The sequence below is a fragment of the Etheostoma spectabile genome, unplaced genomic scaffold, assembly GCF_008692095.1.
Source record: "Etheostoma spectabile isolate EspeVRDwgs_2016 unplaced genomic scaffold, UIUC_Espe_1.0 scaffold00569315, whole genome shotgun sequence".
NCBI classification, from domain to species: domain Eukaryota; kingdom Metazoa; phylum Chordata; class Actinopteri; order Perciformes; family Percidae; genus Etheostoma; species Etheostoma spectabile.
The window spans coordinates 107-19,665 of NW_022605055.1; the positions used below are offsets into that span (position 1 = coordinate 107).

Below are 19,559 nucleotides of genomic sequence, written 5' to 3' on the forward strand. Positions count from 1 at the left end.
AGCTGGGCTATCTTTTAAAAAAGGTCAATATAAACTGTCAAATTCAAAATGTTACATTAATTAACAAAGCATCATTAATACCTACATTGGGACCTCCAGCCCAGGTGTATATATTAATGTGAAGCTAAAAAAAAATTCAAACAGTATTTAACTGTAAAGTACAGATTATAGAATCGAATATCCATTATTATTAATCCATAACCCCTTTCAAACGTTCACTTGACTAATTTACAGAACAATGTGCCGGTAATAGAGTTAAAACACTCAGCAGACTTCTCTTACCTGCCCTGGTCCTCTCCCTCTGGACTTAGATTGAGAATAGCATGGATCGCTCCAAAATAACGCCTGCAGAAACACAGAGCAGCTGGTGTTTATTCAGTTTTTCCAGTCTGGAAGAAAAAAAACTTGCTACAAACTGTCATTTCAGACATCCTCCTTACCTATCCTCTCCCTGACTCCATAGGTGTTGTACCGCCACTTTGTTACGAGGCAGCATCTCCTTGTAAAACGAACAACGCACGGATCAGGCCCTTGTTCTGTTGCTGGCCAAGCTGACCCTGAAATTAACCAACAGGGAGAAGAGATGAGATATATGATGTACATCATGGCATTGGACACTACTTTGTATTTTAAACTGTGTGGGTGTGTGTGGTGTGTGTGTGTGTGTGTGTGTGTATATATATAATATATATAAAAAAACACTGTTAAGCTGCCTGTTGGCCAGAAACATCTCATTGGTTAAAAAAAAAAACTTTGACTGTTTACTTTGACCAGGGTTGTAACGAGACGAGGAAAGCGATGGTCACAGCATACTCCCCCCTGGGCTGCTCTATCTGAACCACAGGTTGCCGTAGTTACCTGCCTTCATTCCTTCAGCACTAAAAAACAACAAAGTTTTGTTCAATACTTTTTACTTCTCCCAAACAATTAAAAGTCTGATATTTGCTAGTCATATTAAAACATTAAGCAGCAGACACACCTCACACTTGAGCCATGTTGGTCAAAGGTTGGAGGCAAAGGGAGGAAACCTGTGTGGTGCAGACTGGACCATACCTAAGATTTAAAACATAATTGATGAAGGTGTGTGAAGAGGATTCAAGAAATGACTTTAAATCCTTTTTTTAACCGCCTGTTCCCACTAGAAGTGCCCAGCACACCCACCGTCCCAGGCATCCTTGCTGCCAGTACAGTGAGGCAGTTCACACAGGAGGCGATCACGTCCACTGGGGGGTTGATAATGACGTTAACCTAACAAGACCGTTAATCACAAATGAGAAGACAAATCAGTCTAGGTTTTCTAATCAAGACCGTTTCAAATAGGAAGTACGAAATAAAAACAATTAAAGGTTTGATGAGTGTTCTCTTAAAGTGAGTTTACCCTTTGCAGCAACATGTAGATGCGTGAAGTGAGAGGCAACAGACAATCCGACAACCGTCCAGTCCGTGCTTATGATCTTATGGACGAGATCCAGGATGGGCTTCACACGTGCACAGTGAGCTATAACATCTAGCAGAAGAAAGGCACAATAAATGAATTATGCTGAAACAAAGAATCAGGAATCATTATTTTTTAAATAATAAACCATCAGATACTGCAACATTGTGTAACTTAGCTCCCCGATTTATGGAAGTTAAAAGCCTGAAAATTTCCCTTATGAGGTTTTTTAACATTGAACGTTCCCCCCAGCGGCTAGAATTGCAATAGGTGTAAACAGCCCTGGTATCCTGCTCTGCCTTTGAGAAATGAAAGCTCAGATGGGCCGATCTGGAATCTTGCTCCTAATGAGGTCATAAGGGGCAAGGTTACATCCCCTTTCTTTGCCCGCCCGGAGAATTTGGCCCACCCATGAAGAGACACACATCACTAGCTTTTCAAACGTGCAAAGTGGCAGTTGGTCAAGGCCGAACCCCCTCCCTCCACATTGCCCCCCCATCTCTCCTCCTCAAAATCTCATACTAAGGAAAGCTCATTGTGGGACTGGCTCTAGCGGCTGTAATTCTGCACCAAGGCTGAATTTTTGGAAAGAGACTTCAGATATGGTTTATGGACCATTAAGGTCTATATATAAAACAACATCCAAAGAGCACCATGTCCTGGACCTTTAAAAAGGATAAAACTGGTGATATTCTATACTTTTCTTTCTGTTAACAACATGAAAGACCAAAACCAACAATTGATTGATCCTACAAAATGATAGAGTACCACAGCCTTGTCCTTTGAAGCACTTAACAATAAGTTTTGTGAGAACATATGAACGCTAAGCTGTGTACCTGCAGTTGAAACACATGGAGCAGCATCTCCACCTCACAGGTGAAAAGAGTCCAGGAGCTATAGGAGTGCTCCAGCGAACCACGTAGCCCTGCTCGCCCCCTATCATCACCTGGCCCAGCACCTTGTGGCATCCACAGTTTTGTCTGCCCTGTGCCGATGGGTGAGATGAAAGTTAAGTGGAGCTACGTCACACAAGAGAAACCGCATCTTCTTTATTTATGCCTATACAAATGAGCATCAAAAATTCACCAGTCCTTGACACGCTAAGGCACACTAAATGATGTCAGTATGTGTATTTAAATATCGGAGTAACAACAGATAAATACCAAGAGGGTAGAGGAGTTTTGGTGTTTGTCTCCTCCACAGTGTCTCATCATCCTGGAGATGACATCATTGGGCTTATGTTTGTAAACTTTCGTGTAGAATGACATCTTATTCCAAAAGTTGTATACCTGTCCCATAGAGGTAAAAGGTGAGTGAAAAGTAGAGTCAAACGTTTTAGTGGTGTGTATATGTCTGTGCACAAGTGAAGCTACCTTTTTACAGTCGACTTGTTTGACAGAAGTGCAGTTAGGAGCTGTAACAGTGGGCCGATCTTGTGGGGAACATCCCGACTGCACTGTCCAGGATCATTCCCAATCCCATGTTGGGTCTGGATTAAACCAGAACAGATTATCAACAGTTGACATATTTTTTGTTTTTATCCAATGTTATCTCTACCTTCTCCTCTGTTTTTTCTCACCAGTTCCAAAAGACTTCAGCCAGACTTGGAGCAGAGAGGACCTCACAGCCGCATCGATCAGGTGGGGCACTGTGCGCCACACACCGTCATCGTCGCGTGCATTATGATAGGGCAAGTTACACATATGAATGTAAGGAACGTTGAACTCTATATGCATGTAAATCTAGATGTATACCTGTAGGCTTTCTCTCTCAAAGGAAGTGATCACAAATGAAAGGAGACCATAGATACACATCTTTGCTGTGCTTGCTGTACACTGAGAGGAGAAGAGTCCAAGAATGACAGATAAAAAGTTATATAGTCGTGTACAGTACAAATACATATCAAGCAGAGATAGACATTGGCACCTACTGGTATGTTTATGTTTGTGTTGCTGTGTCATACATTTTACAGGACAAAATATTTTTGGTGCACAAATGTGGTGGTTTGTTACACAAAGATTAGCAAAGCTGAGAAACTATATTTTCTCAGTGCATTGTCTTCACTTCAATGTCTGGCTGCACTGCAGATATAAACCACAGCTTGAGGGTTATGATTATAAAAACTGAAGTCTGAATTAGCTCAGGTTCTGACTATAAACTACTGCCAGGTGGTTTTCATTCTAGCCATGTCATTACAGGCTGGTTTAGGTCTGAGGCCCCCAGTGATTACATTTAACTACCTAGTAGACAAAAACAGAAGCACTCTGAAGTCTAAGGATAAGATTTGAATCTGTGGTCTATAACCGTGATTAGTGTGGGTTAAGACCTTGTGAAGGACATTTTACTTCCCGTAACTTTATTCAGAGTTACAGTAACAAAAGTATCATTTAAGCAGTTTAAGGTAATAGGAAGCAGCAGAGAGGCAAAGGTTGTCAAAATTGTTAAATGGTTTTAGTATGTGTAAAAATATAAATAAATAACATACTTAATTAAAAGCTATGGATCTTTTTCTCCTCTTAGGAACTTTAGTTTTGACCAAGTGTGTATCTATGTCTCTTACATTTTCCCGAGACCCAAGGCCTTTCCGCATGGTTGAAATATACTTGAACACCCCCAGCTGCAAGGCAGTGTTGCCTATCCTCCTGACCCACAGGGCTGGACTCGTCTGGTCGCAGAGTGGTCTCAGCAGGACCCAGCAGCAGCACCGGCCCGGATGAGGGATGTCAACCAATGTTAGCAGCAACTTATCCATCTCCTGGAAGAAACAAGGAAATATAAAAAGGTTCAGGAGTCTTTACGTTTTTTTCTAGGTGCAACAGTTCACACACACACACCACACACACACAACACCACCTGTTTGGTTGAGTATCATTGCACTACGATGAAATTATAAATATTTATGACTGCTCCATTTAGAGACTGGGGTCAAACCTTGATGACATCAGGAGCGCTGGAGAACTGATGCTGCTCTGTACAGTCTCTAGGCACACTTGTGCAGGAAGTCTATGTCCATTCCCTCAACCAGGATGAGAGAGCTCAATATCTGCAGGCAAAGAAACATATGAGCAATTAAAGACAACAATGATAATAAGCAATGTATTGGATACATTGGCCTAAATGCTTTTTGCAGACGTATTGTTTCTGCGTTTATGTCAGCCAATAAGTGACAACAAATTGCAGTACAGAAATGTCACATAAAGGTACATCTTAGAAGTCACATACCACAAACGGACAGCTCACTTAAACATATGAACTTCACATACACACGGAAGCTATGAGCTGCTCTTACCCGATGCGGTCAACCAGTGAGTCCATGCTCTTGTCTACTAGGTGTCTGTTTGTCTGCCGCAAACCAAAGCCTTGTTCTTTGAACATTTTGGTGAAGCTCAGCAGGTCTGACGGGCTCATCTCAAAGTAGGCGTAATACAGAAGATGATCTCCAGCAGCAGAGATTGTTCCCTAAGACACTGCAGGAACCATAGTGACACCTGCCTCTCCGTCTTGAAGTAATAATATTGAAAAAACGGCACCATCAGTTATGACGTCATGTCAAACAGAAGAAATTTGAGCATTATGTGGTAATTAGCTCTAGGTTGCAATATACATTATTATGGTATCAACCAGATCTGAACCAAACATATGAACCAATAATCACCATGAGGTTTCCGTGAGTTTCCCATGTTGTGGCTTTCTGCTTTGAAGAGATTCTCAAACTGTGATTGGTACCTGCTCACCAGTATCCTTCTCCAGTTTATTAACACAGTTGCTGTACTCAGGCTGGACAAAACAAACACACCCAGAGTTGTTATTTACAGAAGAACAACAAAGATTTCCGGGGCAACTGTGTGAGGAGCTGTCTTCTTCAATTATCTGATGAACCCAAATGCAGCTGCTACTCACCCTGTAGGGCTGTCGCTCATCCTGAAAGTATGTTAGCAAGAGCAGGACACATCTGAGCAGACACATGCGCTCCTCGTAGTAATAGTCAGCTACCTGGAAACCACAAACCATAATACTCATTGGATTAATATAAACAGGTAACTATCATGCTGAATCAAGTGTAACTTTACATTAAGTATAATGACTGCAGATCTCTGTACTGACCTTCAGCAGCAGTGCTTGGCTTTGTCGCTCATCCTTGAGAACAACCTGTATGGAAGACTCTGTTTAGCCACCATCTGAATATCTTTCATTATATCATCTTCTTACAATCTTTGAGTTTCTTGTTCCTCATGAAGAATGGTGACCTTATCAATACCAAGTGAGTGCAATCCTAAATCCCCATACAAAACAGTATTACTGAAATGAATGACTAGGGAAATACTAAATAAATTATAATATTTCTGTAAAATTGACATTTACTTTTTTGTATTCTGCATACAAGCACGCCAAGATTTCTGACAAGACACAAATTCCACATGTAATAAGCGGAACAGACACCTTTAGCGAATCACGAGTTCCTCTGTAGTCCTCTGTAGGTAGCACTGCAAAGCTCCACACTCTGCCGCTCATCAAGACCCTATATATTATTGAAGAATAAAATCATTATAAAATGATCATGGAATGCTCCACCAAAGGAACCACTTAATCATATAGTTAGGTTAAACAGAAATCTTAATTTCTTCACCAACAGTTTACTGATCCTCAGACCAAAATCCTTTAAGGGTTGTGCAACATCTTTGTTCTCCTTCACTTTCACAGCAGAGGATGAGCTAGAACAAGTGATGCTAACATTAGCCTTTCAGTTGTTGAGAAGAGTGTTATTGATGTTAGGATCAAAAACCTAACATACCTGGGTGGCTTATAGTAAGTTGTCCTTGATGCAGTCTGTCCCAGTGTCTGTCCAGCTCTGCCTCTATCTGAGCCTGTTTCCGTCAAACATTACATTAGAAGAAGAGGGAAAAATCACTCAAAAAAGATGATTCCACTATTTATACATGCAAGAATAAAATTACTGATGGACTATATAACCCCTTCAACACAAGCCTATCATGAACTCTGACTCAACCGCCACACTGTTGTAGTAGCTGCACACACTAGCATATATGGTACATAAGACGTGTGGCAGGAAGACACCGGCTCTCGCAATGCAGATCTTCCCAGCAGTATAGTCCCATATTCTCGACTGCTCCTAAGAGAATGACCAGTATATGTATCTTAGCAATACATTGATGTAAATGACACAGGGAAGGAGCTATCAGTTCATCTTCATGGGGTTGGACCATATGACAATCTCACAGTCTGCAATATGCATTAGTCTACTGACTTACATACAACATGTATACTGTAGAAGCTCTTCTTTTAACATCTATGATCCAGGGCTGCTCAATTATGGAAATTAATCATACATGTAATGTTGCAATTATTGAACACAGAAAAACGTTTTTAAAAAGTTGAACAAATAAACAGTGAACTTCTATGCCAGTAGAATTTCCCTAAATACTTTTCCCATTCAGAACACAAGCATTCTACTTGCAAAACGTATAGTGCAAAATAACTTTTTACTCGATTATTCGTTAATTGTGATCATTAGGAGCTGAACTCGTAATCACGATTAAAAAGTTGGTTACTTGCACAGCCCTACTATGATCAAGTATTGTCACCTGTCAGACATTAACTGGATACGCCAAAAAAAAACATTTCTGTCTGGAAATTGTTTCGGTAAACAGTTTTGCTATAAAAAAAAAAAAAAAAAACATACATCCCTATTTAGATTTACCAGTATTGCGACATGAAAGTACATACTATGATATCTTTTTTAATATCGTCCACTCCTAAGTTGTTCCATGTACCAACCGGGTTAACAGTGCTTAATTCTCAGGGTTGATGCAGTGTCACTGCAAAACTACGAAACTAATGGATACAGACACAAGCTTTGAAGCCTTTAATAATCCTGTCTTTTGTGTTACAGTCCAGTTAATATATTGCACTATATAACCATGTACTTTGAAGGTGCATTTTAAACACCACTCACATTTTAAGTTTAACTGACTGCAAAGAAAAACTAATAAACTGTGTTTATTTGATTTATCAATAAGTCGAAGGCTGGGGTAGTTTCAGAAGAGAGGTTGTGGGTGCGTTTACAAACAAATGCCAAAGGAAATGTTTTCCATTCAAAAAACTGTTAGCTAACGTACTTTGTCATTGCAATCTGGCCAAACACTAGCGTTAGCCTCTTCTCTACTTTGTCACAACCAACCATTGCCGTTATTGTAGCAATTCTTAGGCGTTTTAACTAGAAATACGAGCCCGCTCTTTGTCCAGTTAAATAACCAGTTCTAGTTTACGAGTGAGCTCCACAGACATGCTGTTGTTGTCATGTGCTAACACACCGCGCTGCTAAAAAGCCTTCAAATGTTCAACTGCTAGCACTTGCTAAGCTAAGTTAGCGTGGCGCCAACAGCTCAAAAGACACACTGTCAAAACACAAATGTTGCCGCCGATTGGGATTAATAAATAGACATGTTTTGTAAATGTTTACTCGTCGGTAAATACTCAACAACTATTTAAACGAGGTATACATTAGCTAAAGTTTGTTGCCATTCTGCCTACCTGACGCTCAATCTCTGATTCCGCCATCTTCGTTCCTGCCATCTGATTGGTTGCGTGCTGCGTCGTCATAGCCGTCGTGGGCACATTCTTCTTCGCTGGTATTCTGTTCTGCACTTCTGCGTTTTCAAATTAGGCTCGTTCGAGATAGCCAGTCTGCGCAGAATCGATCACCGCGATCGGTGCCCGTTGCATGCCGGTTAGATTTGTGTCCGACTTGATCCCGACTTGCTCTGACGTCATGCACACGTTGGGCAACGGAAATCTCACGAGAGCAAGGCGGCCGCAGTTCTGAGACGCAGGCGGCGCAGTTGCTTTTTACCGACTGCAAGAGCCAGGCGGACCCAGAGCTGCTGCTGGGAACGCCGGCTTCTCAGCTGATTTAACACCTGATTGGTTTACAACAGATGACGTTTTATATAAACTTTTTATTGTTTTTGAATCGGAGCGATTTTAATTGCTATTTGTCTGATTTAAAGACTTATTCTGTCCAGAACACATGTTGTGTGACTGATAGTTAAGTTTAGAAGTCAAAGAGACTAAATCCGTTCACATCACGGATCATCTCCAGTCTGTTGTTCATTAAAATCAGCAACAGGTCGCATGTAGAGCACTTTGCCAGCTACTCTGTCATAACTAAAACAACTGGAGACTGTGTACCAGCTGGTATGAGGGTCTGATTATATTTTATTAAATCGGAATCGCACCACAGTGTTTTCATCACTTCCTGTCCAGCCTGAAGGCGGCTGGAATCGGCTGGAAACTGTCCGACTTTACCGCAGCTTTTTGTCACCGCCCCCCGCTGCCCCCGCCTGCTCTCGTCCACTTTACAGGCGAGGCGCAGTTCATCTCGAACGAGCCTATTATTCACTAAATTCTGTCATAACTCGTTTTTTGGTAGGATAAATTTACTTGGAGAACATGATTTTTTTTAAATAAAACTCACCAGTTATAAATCCTCCAACAATTAACAATAAGTCATTAATTTATCTTTATTCAAGCCAGATTTTCAACCAAAGTAATGAAATTCTTGAGAAAAGTACAATTACATTATAATAAACAGATCAGCATACTGTATATGTTCAAATACTATGACACATTGAAAAACCTGTAATTACAAACTATACTAAATTACACTATGAAAACAATTAATTACCCGATTAAGTAAATCTCGTCATTCTTTTTCTTTACACATTTCTGTCATGACTCATAAATCTTTATTATATTGTACTGCACTTTATGACGTATTTTATGAGTACGAAATGTTTTGTGAAAAACAATTGTCAATAATCTTTAAAAAATAACAATAGCCTAATAATTGATATCCGTCTATTTTCAAATGTTTTACTTGTTTTTACATAAACACATTTTAAATAAAACGTAAAGCAGCAACTTCTTCCTTTTCCTCTACAACTCTTTTCCCATAATAATAGGTTCCACACATTGTATTATACAGTCTGTTATATAATATAATGTCTTACCTGTCTGTGTATAATAAGGTATTATAGTGTATAAATTATCTTATTATTATTACAATTATTCTATTTTTTTATTTCTTACAGTACTTTTGTATGTTTTGTTATATTTTTTTGTATATATCCCACAGGGTGGGATTACTAAAGTCTATATTATCTTAACTTATCTTATTTTATAAGCATGCTCCTAATTAATGTGTGGTTCATGTTCATGCTGAACAAGCTTGTAAATGTAGATGATAAAAAAAACGATGCGCTTTCTTGACGACATAATACCTTAATTGTTTATTTAACATAAGAAATAAAAATGTAAATACATATGAAAGAGTGGCCGTTTACCGGACAGTAAAAATACACTAGTCAGATGCATTGTGGGAAATGTAGGAGTTATTTCCGTGGTTGTCCACGTGATCCGGCTGTCAAATATGGCCCCCTCCGTCTGGGTGTGAGAGAAACGACAACTGACAAAGGAAGGGGATCTGTCAAATAGGACGGCAGCGATCGACTTCACACCGCGCCTTCGTCCAGATAACACTGCACCTATGTGGTACGTATGCGTGTCTTCGTCAACCTGGATTGTATTCCATTCCGCCTGCAGTGTTGCTCTCTGTCTCGTTATGATAGCTGCATTTCGCCGCTAGCTTGATGCTGGCCGAGGTGCAGCATCTTTGCAGAGGGGACGCGTTTCCCACGTCGGTGCTGGTCCCCGCTGGACTGTATTAGCATGGTGAAACAAAATGACGGGAGAGTTTTTTTCTTCTTCTTATATCCGTATCCGTCAGATGTTCTTATGTCCATGTGTGACACAACCTTCACAGCTGATTCAGCCCAGTAGAAAGTCAATCCCCCACAGTATTAAAGGTTGCAGCTGATGTAGAGAGATTTCTCCTGGGCTCTCTGTCATGTGCTAAATAGTCGTGTGGATTTCATACTGTTTAGTGTGGCCATGGTTCATGACAGGAAACCGATTAAGTATGAGCAAGGTTCACTGATGGGATAAGATGACTCAGAGTCATTGAACCCAGTCTCACTACTGGATTCAGTAATGCCTTTTTTTTATAATTCTATTCTGTGTTAACTTGCATTCTTCATCTTGACGGGTAACTTAACTGATTTATTTCTTCTTCTTTTTTTTTTTTTTTTTTAGACATTCTTAGCAAGTAATAAGTGGCTGCCAATGATGAAGTATGCCTTACAGAGGAAGTGACAAGAGAAGGCCTTCATTGGTGCAGACCATCTGTTCACATCAACCCTCCTCCCTCGCTGCGGGCCTCCACCCTGCAGCCCATGCTGACCAACCCGTGTTCGTGGAGTCCTGTGTAGTTCTAGCTGTGTTGCTGTGCGTCCACATGGTGGTCTGGAACCAGCACTCCTGGTGCACCATAGCCCTCTTCATCCAGGCTTTTTACGTACAACACAAATGGGACCGTCTGCTCCGGGCGGGAAGTGCCGTTTTCCAGTTCCGTCCTGCAGCGAACAGCGGCATCGTCCCGGGCTCCATGGTGATGCCTTTACTGGGCCTGGTGCTGAAAGAAAATGCTCTGCCTCAGGGAATGTCTACTTTGAGCGCTTCTTCATGGTGGTCACCATCACAGGCATGATGCTGGCTCTGTTTTCTCTCGTTGATCGCGCTGGGCATCACGAGACCCGTACCCCCAACACTTGTGTGATCGCAGGCCTGGCCAGCAGTGCTATTCTCTACACGACAAAACAGACGCTGACGGTGTCTGAGGTCATCGAGGTCTTAGAGGTGCTGTTGATCTTCGTTTATCTCACCTGATTGTGCTTTACCTGCTGCCACGCTGCTTCACACCTGGAGAGGCGCTTCTCGTTGTTGGTGGAATCAGTTTCATCGTCGTCAACCAGCTCATCAAGCGCTCCCTGAACCTGACAGATGTGAAAGGTGATCCAGTGAACTATTTCCTGCCGGTCATAGTGGTGGGCTCGCTGTTGCTGGGTGTTTTCTTTGCCCTGCTCTTCTGCTTCATGGAGTCTGAGACCTGGGTGTCATCACTTTTCTTTCACATGATGACAGCCGTTCTGGGTCTGGGAATCCTCATGCCGTGGCTCTCCCTGTTCATCGGCCGGCACCCCATCATGTGGCTGTTGGACTTTAAACGTTAATGATAGAAGACTTTGTCTGCTGGGGTACTGGGTTTTCGGGCTGTTTGTGGCCACTTGTGTTGTGTTACACCAGAACTATCAGCGCCAGTCAGGGTCCAAAAGCACCAGGCCTCAACTGTTGTCAGGAAGTACTTCCATCTGATTGTAGTGGCCACATATGTTCCGGACTGATATATGACAGGCAGCTGCTTCACGTGGCATCTGTGGGTTGCTTGGCAATTTTCTTGTTCCTGGAGTATGTGCTTATTTTCGGATTAGGCCTCTGGGTCAGCTGCTCAGGCAGCTGCTTACCTGTTTTCTGGATGCGGGGGACTCTGGGCCTCTTATCCTGACCCACGTTTACCTGCTGATAGGCATGTCCCTGCCCATATGGCTGTTCCCCGGGCCATGCGCCCCAAGGGGGTACTTCCTGGGGCAGGCGGGCTGGTGCCTTATGCAGTGTGCTGGTGCTGTGGGGGTTGGAGACACCGTGGCGTCTGTGTTCGGTAGCACCATGGGGGAGATCCGTTGGCCCGGCACTAAGAAAACCATGGAGGGTACCGCAACATCTGTGTTCGCCCAGATCATCGCCGTGGCGATGTTTCTCATCTTTGATGGAGCATTAATCTAAACTCCACCTACTCATGGATTGTTGGCTCCATCACTCTGGTGGCCATGCTGGAAGCCTACACCTCCCAAATAGACAACCTCCTACTCCCCCTATCTCTTCATCCTGCATTGCTCTGACTGGACAGATGGCACGAACAGCAAGTCCAAGCACTGTCCTCAGATCTTCTAGGGGGAACAAAGAGTGATCCATTTGGAAAAGAAATGTAAAATAATATAGATAGTAGACATAACAGAAGTCCCTTTTTAAGAATCAGTGATCAGCACAAGAAAATAATATTTAAAGCTGAACAATTAATCAAGTTGGGAATTATGTCAACCAATCAGTGGGTACAAAAACAATCTGCTACTTATGGGCAGCAGACGTATTGTTATCATGACCTTAGAGTCTGTGGCCCTACGGTCACACGTCAGTATCAGTTGCTTTGAGGAGGAATTAGACCATCGATTCAGAATAAATTCTGAAGAGATGTAGGAGTTGCTAGATATTCTTTGAGCTCCGTCTGTAGTGACAGCGCCGGTGTGTGTTTTCTTTGCATGTCACCGCTCTGACCACGAGGCTCTCTCGACCACTGACACCAACAACTCCTGAATTATGCAACAGGAGATTGGCAAAGTGGAAACTTGTCCTTTACACACTTCTGGACTATACAGACGCTCCTACGTGGCACATTTTGATCACTAATGAGAAGGTTTTCCTATCTTGTCCCTTCTTATTGCAAATGGATAGACACATTTGTATTGCCTTTTGAAGAACATTATTTAAAGTTAGCTAACTGGTATGTCTTTTTTTCTTAATCAACATTTTTGTTATTCGATTATTTTGCCTACCGATGGCAATATGAAGGACTTACTGCTGAAATATTTGCCTTAAGAAGTATATTTTCTATCACACATGACCTACTATTGTAGATTCTGTAGATGAAAGCATGACATCCCCTCTCAACTCTTCTTTATAAGGGCTGATTTTATACTTCAATATGGCAGAACTCACTACTCTCTTGCATGACACTAATGTGAAACTTGGTACTGTAACATGTACACAGGTAATCCTACAGTATACTTTTGTTAAAGGTTTGATGGGACCCCTTAAAGGTACACTTAATATATACATTTCCCTGCATATTGTGGAGACTGTAGAGATTTTTGCTTGGGCCAAAATGATGAACATAGGTCCTTTCCATTAAGTATTTCTTTACAACAATTTAGGATTTTAATTTAATATTTACATTTCTACAGTTAATACCCTGGAACTTGTTTACAGCATGAATTAATTAACAGCCTTATGTTCATCTCTAAAAGTTATTTGGTGTTTTTATGTTGTAAGGATTTATTTTATTAGCATGATCCTACTGGTATGTTGTTTTTGCCACCACCCTTACATTTAAAAAATGTAATATTGCATGTTCAGCATCTGAGAAGAGAGATAACATTGATAGGCTCCTATTTTGGTCAATTTGTTTAATACCCATTTAATGGTCGATAAGCCTAACCTGTGTGACTGACTGACTGACTGACTGACTGAGTGAATAAAAAACAACAGTATTTTTTGCTTTCCCAGTTTGATTTAAAAATTGACATAAGAAGTTTGGAAGTTGTGGTTGATAATCATTCATACATACATTTGAGTTGTTTTTCATTTTATGTTGTCTTACCATGAACATACTTGAAAATAGAAATACTTACTCTTTGTATTTAATAATTGGTGACTATGTTGATGAGCAGTTACGGTATAAAAATAGAAAGCTAAATATCAGTTGTATAGTTCCACGAAAAGTTGACTCAAAATGTTTACTCAAATTAATTTTGAAGTGTATTCAAACTTATCATTTAAAACACTTCATAACAATATGGGTTACTTCTCCGTTAATCTTGACTTTGCTGTTGATCAAGCTACATACCAGACTGCATGTACAGCAGCTCATATAAACAGTGTCACATAGGTAACAAAACCAGCCATGAGAAATGGCAGCACATTGGTAGGTTAAAAGCATGTTAAAACAGTTCACACATGTTGGTCATCTGTGTCTTTCCATGATCTGCAGCACCAAACGCCAAAAAACATCCTTCATTTAGTGTAGAGAGACGGGAAAGGGAGCTCTTCAGTGGGTTGCAACCTTTAAGACCAAAATGATGGAAACATGACAACTATTAGCGTGACATAATACAGTCTACCTTAAAGTTGAATTCAAAGGCGAATAGAATGGTGCAGGCCAATGTTGCATTTACAGTACGTGCTGCTCATATGTGGAAACAACATGAGAAGATGTGATTTATTTTTTTTGCTCAGAGCGTTTAAACACAGGCAGCAGCAGCTATTCTTGGTCTGGTATGACCAGTAGCATATGGTGGCTATTGTTAGCTAACTGTAGATGTAAGATATGTATCGATATGTATCGCTCCAACAGACATTACTGGGTGAGTTTGACAGCTCTTCTCTACTTGTGTTACTGTTAGTTTATGTTTTTAGCATTTACCTAAGTAGAGTGGTAGTAGAGTAATATTCAGTTACACAGTAATATATATATATATATATATATATATATATATATATATATATATATACAGTAAATATAGCTAATGTGTTAACATTAGCACCCATGAGCTACTGGTTATACCTGAACAAGTAAGAATATCTTTAGTGTGTTCAGTTTAACAAGAATGTGGTTTTTTATAATGTAGATTGTGACGATTATCTAGTGTAAAACACTGCTTAAAATAAATAAAAGGAATAATGGAAACACCACAAAGCCACCCAACGGCAATAAACTCTCACCAGTTGTCAGGGCTCCAGCGGGTGTCCTGGCTTTCCATGAGATGGAAGGTGTAGACTTGGCGAGAGTCCTCTGAGGTTTTTCAGCACTGCGATGCACCACCTCCCGTGGATCAGGACTACACCACCTGAACACAGAGCGGTTGATGGATAAGGTGGGATATTTATCTCCGCAGCGAAATTCACATGTCACAGCAACAGTACACAAATGAAAAACACGGAACAAACAATGGGGCAGGGAATTAATCAAATATCATAACACAATTAAATATTAAAAGTATAAAACAGTGGTGTTGATGAGAAGACCCCTGTCATGCCTGTACGGTAATCATGAAGCTACAGCCAGTAGCCTGTTAGCTTAGCATAAAGACGGGAAACAGGGAAACAGCAAATGAGGCTCTTCCTAAATTAATCATATCAGCCATCAGCACCTCTAAAGCTCACTATTTATTTAAAAAAGTTAAAAACAATGTATTTCTGTTTATGTATGTACTCCCAGGTTAGGAAAATATTCTTTGTCTCTGTGAAGAGGTCAAGACCGGCCCTATTGTCTCTCACCTTAGCTCTCTCTTCCTCTGTCTCTAAGAATTGATTAGGTCATATCTATCATTTAGCATACATGAGGCAGCTTATTGTTCCCACAAGAAAAGGGAATCGCTGTCCCAGCCTTGGGACCCGCCCTTGCTGGGCCAGACTTGATTGGAACACTGAATGTGTATTCAGGTAGTTTAAAAATAGGTGACGCTAACTTGGATCTTGGGCCAGTTGTGGTCTCATTTGACCATAAGCAGAATTTTCACTTGAGGAACCACCCTCTACTCTAGGGGATAAATGTGTGTGATTTAGAAATTTTCAGGACTGATCTCATGTGACGCCATCAGGAGAAGTATGGATCAAGTCCGCTGTCGGCTGCAGTGTTATTATGTTTTGTGTCTTATTGTCATATCATCCTCATCATGCTGTTTAATTAAACCTTTTTGTTGATTTTCCATTGGAACTGCAGCATCTCTTCGTCCTCATCAATCAAAGAACACGTGTGAGATAGTTTTTTTCTAACACGTTATATCGCATTTGTTTAATATTATGTACGAAACGTTGTTGGCCGGGCGCCCCACACTCTTGACAAGGAAGTGAATGAGCGTATTTGAAAAACTGTCAAACTATTCCTTTAAATGATCATTGTGCCTATAATACTTATAGAAAATGTATCAAAATGGCCCAAACTTTCTGAATGTATGACAAATCGATCAAATCAACGTAATTTCGAAGACACCAGTGAATTACCTTTTTTAACAGGTGCAGCGACAAACTTCTTGTCATCGTAGGTCTGCTCTCGGCCTGTGAAGTCTGTCAGGGGAAAGGTGCCCTTTGGGGTACGCACCATACGCCGAGAAATACCACCTGGGCAAAAAATGAGTTGACATCCCAAATATAATTGAGAAACAAAAGAGCTGGAAGCAAAAGTACAAGTTTAGTTATAGAGTGAGCCTACTGTTATGTGACCCTGGGATAAACCACAGGCAGCCGTTGTTAACAGTAGCGTCTTCCAGGGCGATCCACAGCCCCATGACTCGGCCCAGGGGCTCCGTGTACAGGAATGTGGCATCTTGATGTGGCGTCACTAAAAAAAAAAAATAATAATAAAAGACCGAAAATTTGCTACAAAGATGTTTCATGGAAATTATGTTAATACTATATTGAGTTTTATATATGGCTTTTTTTATTATTTAGAATTTAGTTTTCTTACCTTCTCCGCCAATCCCTTTGCTGGAGGAGAGAAATGGATGGTCTTTTATCATGAACTACCCATGCATCATCATATGACAGACAGACAGACAGACAGACAGACAGACAGACAGACAGACAGATAGACAGTGTATAATATTACCTTAAAAATGAACATGCTTTGCAGTATCACAGGGCTTACAAGACCCAGCTTCTTTGCTATGCCCTAGGAGTCATTTAAGAGAACATTTAATGTGAGTGTTGGTTATTCTGGGACTCAGTACATACTTTTCTTAATTTTTTTTCAACAGCTCACTCACCTGTATTTTGGGTGAATGTGTAACCTTTTTGTACAGCGGCTCATAGGCATGTAGTGCTAAAAGATGAAAACTGGGATTAGTTATGGACTTTTGGAAAGCTCTTTGCGCATGATGTTTTGGAAAGGTTGCTTAGAAATCTCACCATGTCCGACTTTATTTAGTGAGCGCTGTTTTGGTACCATGAACTCCCCTCCTGTAAGACAGGAATGCTTTACCCATCTAATTTGGCCTTTCCTGATATACTGTGTATATTTTCAAAAAATGAAGGACATTTGAGAATTCATTTTAGTAGAGCTGACCTTTTTCGTCAAAAACTCCTTTCTCAAAGAAAAAGCGGATCTTATCTCCACTTGTGATGAAATAGTCAGCATTTCCTGCAGGTCAAAAGGTTAACTTGAGTCATCTGATCCAGCAGGAATGACTGCATTACAGAGGGGAGAAGCACGCGACAGACACCGACTAGACTGTTGACATAAGCGTTTGCTATTGGCCTGACAGGAAGGACGTGGAGGGTCGAGGTAAACCCTGTAAATCAGTCTAGAGGTGATGTACCTACGGACTACGTGAGCCTGATCATGAAGGGGAAACCACTCAGTGGGAACCATACCTGCATCTTTTGTGCAATATGATGGAAAGCATGAGAAAGAAATATTGTGGGATTAAAACTCTTGAGTCGCCGACACAACTCACACTGTGCTGCGGAGCATTACGTCACCTGTGCTTTGAGCTGCTCATCGTGATCGGTGGAGAAAGTGATGTGGCAGTGCTCCGGGACGTCCATCCGGTCCACTATCTCTGCCATGCTTTGCCTCAGCTCATCGCACTCCTGGGAGGTCAGCAGCCCGTCCATAACCACATATCCATCCTCCATGTACTATAAAATACATTGTAGTTTTTTTTTTTCAAATAAATTTCCAGTGTTTTACACTTAGTCGATTTCCTCAAATTTAACTGCAATCTAGGGTCAAATGTACAGTATTTACACACTCAATAGAGCATATTTCCATTTGATGGAATTTAAATAGTGTGGCCATTAAACGTTTAGTCATGTGTAAATCTTTTAATTTCAATTAAGAGCTGGGACAAGCACATCTTATATTTATCTGTTTCCACGTTTACGCAAAGATGTAAGTTATATATTAGAGGGATTAGTTTGTTTTCTTTTTTCACATTTAAATGTAGGATCACATGTACAGCCCTTACACATTCATTACATTTGATTACATAACTAAAGGCAAAGAGCAGAAAAAACACCTTCGTTTTTATGTCTAGTTGTGTCCTGCTTTTTCACACTCAGTCTGCAACTAACAATTATGTTTATTAGAGAATACTCTGCCAATTATTAATCTATTATCAATTAATCATGTGGTCCATGAAAAATACTCATGTCAAATTTTACAAACCCAAGGATAGGCGATTGCAAAACCCACAGATATTCAATTCAATATCACATAAAAAAAAAAAAAGAAATGCAGCACAAAACATGCATTAGCTAGTGCAGACTACCTCTATAGGCCACATGTGTCTGCAGCTGGTTATGTAATGAGCCTGGAATGTGCTGTCATATGTATAATCTACACACAAATATAGACAGAACTGCAAACATTGGCTACTGGAGTAGGCTAAAAATATATTCAAATTGTTACAGCAATGTTGAATATAGTCCAAGTAACGAGAGTGATGAACGTGAGCATTTGTGTACCATGGTCTGTTTGGGTGAATACTCGATTCTGATTGGCTGTAGGGTGTCCATATAAAGTGTTATAAGACACCTACTAAAGCAGTTCCGGTGAAACCGAGTGTTTACTGTTCTAAATCAATGCGCTTAACTAAAACAAAAAGGAAACGTTAACTCCCATCTGCACTCGACTCACATCGAGCAGTGACGGTTCACGCCTCGCCGTCGTTCATTAATACCTGACAATGGACACCTCCTCGGCATTAACCCTTACGTACAATACAAGCGTAAAGTGCAGGATTTAGTGACCTGCAGCTCGCTAGAACTTCTTTACTTTTTTTTCTTCCTTTAATGCAAAACTCACCTTTTGCACATCCCGATCTGTCATAAAATCCATGGTTGTCTATTCGCAGAGGTCCGGCTCCTTGGAAACATCCGATGTGTTTATCCCCCGGGTATTATGTAACATGTGAACACATGATAGGATTTTGGACTTGTTGCCCATGAAGCCTGCTCATGGTGTGCTGCAGTAGCCCAGCATGGCCTCTAGATGTCACTCATGGCGTTGCTGTAAAATGGAAACACACGGGGCGCCTGGGTAGCACATCTGGTAGAGAGTGCGCCCAATGCATGGAGCTCAGTCCTCGCCGCAGCGGCCGTGGGTTCAATTCCAACCTGGGGTCCTCGTTGCGTGTCAATTTATAGATCTTCTAATAAAGTTTTCTAAACAAAAGATAATGATTTGATCAAATATGATGTACTGCTATATATTAAAAGAAAAACAGAATGTTCAATAGTTACAAATTAGCATTATGATGCATTATGAGTACTTTTACTTTTATACTTGTAATTATAATTAAAGTTCTAATCATAC

The 19,559-nt window shown here is 40.8% G+C and overlaps 3 pseudogenes; 1 reads left to right on the forward strand and 2 right to left on the reverse strand.

Annotated features, from left to right (window-relative positions):
- Window positions 1–282: 282 nt before the first annotated feature.
- LOC116684770 (nucleoporin NUP188 homolog) lies at window positions 283–8,014 on the reverse strand (annotated as a pseudogene).
- Window positions 8,015–10,641: 2,627 nt separating this feature from the next.
- Window positions 10,642–12,309, forward strand: LOC116684768 (dolichol kinase-like; annotated as a pseudogene).
- A 1,927-nt stretch (window positions 12,310–14,236) lies between these two features.
- On the reverse strand, window positions 14,237–19,082 carry LOC116684769 (phytanoyl-CoA dioxygenase domain-containing protein 1-like; annotated as a pseudogene).
- Between the last annotated feature and the right edge of the window lie 477 nt (window positions 19,083–19,559).